A 3,161-nucleotide genomic window follows, 5' to 3' on the forward strand; every position below is an offset into this window, starting at 1 on the left:
AGAATTGTGAATGTATAAGTACTTCTATGAAAAAAAAAAATACTTTTTTGTAATACACAATACTTTGAGTGCCCTTTTTGAGACAGACAATCTTGAGAAGGATGGGGTAATGGTGCGCTGACACGTAATGTATGTGACATACAAGGTGAGAACAGCTGCCTTATATAGTAAAAAAGATATTTTTCTTCTCTATATACCTGAACTAACCTTAGGTGACTGACAAGCGAAATAGGTGACAGTGAGACCTGTATTTCCTGAAGCCGGAGGAACAATACCTCTGGTTCCTCTGGGTTTCCCAACGTGAAAGAAAAATAAATAGCAATTAGGATCTAATGAGATTTTGGGAAGTCGTGAAAAAGCCATATACTCTGCTCATAAAAACTGCATCTCTTGGCTTCGTGTGTTTGTAGTTCTTTCAGGGTGAAGTATAAAAAGACTTTTATGTATAAAAATATTCATTCCAGAAGGAGAATATAGTTTAGAAAAGGTATTATCTCAAAAACCTCTAAAAATCCTAATATGTTAATTAATTTTTTCAATGTTCTCGAGGCTAAATAATATTCATGCAAGTAGAGTATAAAAACATCACAGTTATTAACAAATCAACCTATTTAATTAGAATTTAGTATCAATGAATCAATTCAATTTCTATTCTTTTTGTAATTCTACTGTTTCTCAACCATTTCTAGCAAAGAAAATAATTACTAAAAAAGAAAAATGTTTTCTATAATTCTTATATTTAAATGAATTTTCAAAATATATTACCTACAGTTAGCCTTTCATAATTTTAGTCAATAAAAAATTTAAGAATTGTATTCCTGAAGGCAATGTACTATAATTTTTTTCTGTTGTTGTTTTCGTGGTGGTGGTGATAGCCGTATTGTTGTGGTTGTTGTTGTTGTTGTTGTTGTTGGTAGTTATGGTGTTAGTAGTATTATTGCTGCTGTTGTTGTTGCTGTTGTTGTTGGTGATGGTGGTGGTGTTAATGGTAGTGTTTATAGTAATATTGTTTCTGTTGTTGCTGTTATTGGTGGTTTTAATGGGTGGTGGTTATAGTAATGTTGTTGTTGTTGTTGTCGTTGGGTGGCGGTGGTGGTGGTGGTGGCGGTGGTGGTGGTGGTGGCGGCGGCGGCGGCGTCAATGTTGAGGGTTATAGCAATATTTTTGCTCTTGTTATTGTTTTAGTAGTAGTAGTAGTAGTAGTAGTAATAATAATAGTAGTAGTAGTAGTAGTAGTAGTAAATAAACAAGAATAAATTACAATGGAAAGAGAAGTAATAAAGAAATCAAATAAATATGATAGAAAAAGAAGACAAAGAGAGAGAGACAAAGAGAGAGAGAGAGAGAGAGAGAGAGAGAGAGAGAGAGAGAGAGAGAGAGAGAGAGAGAGAGAGAGAGAGAGAGAGAGAGAGAGAGAGAGAGAATGATTCTCGACCATAGGAAGTGATTTTTTTTTATACAAGATCAGGAATAAATTTCGCCTTTTGGGGGAAGGCATTCAGTAAGTAGCTGACCTAAGCAATTCTTGAAACAAAAAATGAAAGGAAAAAAATTCTCTATAAATGTGATGGAACCACCAAGAATCTATCAGTGGCACAGAACAGATTTTTCCTTTATTCCATGAATTGAATTATACGATGAGCATAAATCACAGCTGTCTGAATGAGCTTGATATCTCTTTTTCTGACTCAAAGGTTTTTTAATTTATTATGGTTATTGATTTAACGTTAAGTGCTTGAATTTGGATGTATGTTTTATCCTTATAAATAATTATATGTTAATCTTTAATTTTATATATCATAGTCAACTGAAAATATTTTATCTATGTGATATCTTGATCTTGAAGATGATTATATGCTAATCTTTAATTTTGAATTTTAGTCAATGAAGATAGTTAATCTATTTTTGATATCTTGATCTTAAATATAATCATATACTAATCTTTGATTATATATAATTTAGTCAATGAAGAAAATATATTTTTTTCCCTCATATGTTTGGTAATCGTTGATGCTTTTCTGTTGCATTTTATAATGACTAGTGTACACAACACGCCAAAAGGACGCCTAAATATTTATATAGATATGCACACGAGCGCGCGCACACACGCATTCAACCCTCCCACCTCTTCCCCCTTTCCTAACTACAACCAGGTGGTTCGGAAATTTGTTAGAGTGTTGTTTTCCGAGTGGTTATATATATATATATATATATATATATATATATATATATATATATATATATATAATATATTATACATATATATACACACACACACACACACATATATATATATATATATATATATATATATATATATATATATATATATATATTTGTGTGTGTATATATTTCCCAGCCAAGCAGAAGCTATTATCTTTGAGTTGATTTCCCTTTGGATCTCTGATCCCGAGATAGAGGAAATCCAAATATTTGGAGGAGTATAATATATGGCCTCTATGAATATGAAAAACATGTCTAAATGTACAAAAAATATTATTAATCATATCCAAAAAGAACTTAACAACAAGCTACATTAGAGGAGATGGGTTGATTTCAATTATAAGGTACACAAATACTAGAATTCGACAAGTATAATCATGGAAGAATTGTCATCAACTTTTATCTTTCTTCGTGGCTGAGTTGCTAAGTCAATGGAACCTTAGATTCCTGTCCCAGGGCTCAATTCCCCGGCCGACCAGAAGCTATTATCTTTGAGTTGATTCCCCCTTGGGTCTCTGATCCCGAGGTAGAGAAAATGTACATGGTAGGAGTATAATATACGTATAACTTATATATATATATATATATATATATATATATATATATATATATATATATGTATGTTATATATATATATATATATATATATATATATATATATACTATATATATAAAATGGTAAGACACCTGCTCTTTATTATAAAAGAGAAATAAGTAAATGTATACCACCTGCCCTCGTGAATCAAAAAAATACTTTTCTTCGTCTGAAGGGAAATAACATTAACTTTGTTTTGCATCGATGCCATATCATCTCTTACATTAGGCAACGATGGATTATAGCCTGACCAGTAGGATGAGAAATATGACACCACCGCTAACCGCAAAGAGGGTATCGACCGCTTGCAGCCGAGGTACAGTTTGAAACAAAAACATAACTT

At 31.7% G+C, this 3,161-nt stretch overlaps 1 protein-coding gene across 1 annotated transcript in view; it reads left to right on the top strand.

The window, feature by feature from the left end:
- LOC137615942 (octapeptide-repeat protein T2-like) overlaps window positions 1-3,161 on the top strand; it is a 92,615-nt gene that overhangs the window by 515 nt on the left and 88,939 nt on the right. The gene's annotated exons all lie outside the window — the stretch shown is intronic.

The sequence above is a fragment of the Palaemon carinicauda genome, chromosome 22 (genome assembly GCF_036898095.1).
Source record: "Palaemon carinicauda isolate YSFRI2023 chromosome 22, ASM3689809v2, whole genome shotgun sequence".
NCBI classification, from domain to species: Eukaryota; Metazoa; Arthropoda; class Malacostraca; order Decapoda; family Palaemonidae; genus Palaemon; species Palaemon carinicauda.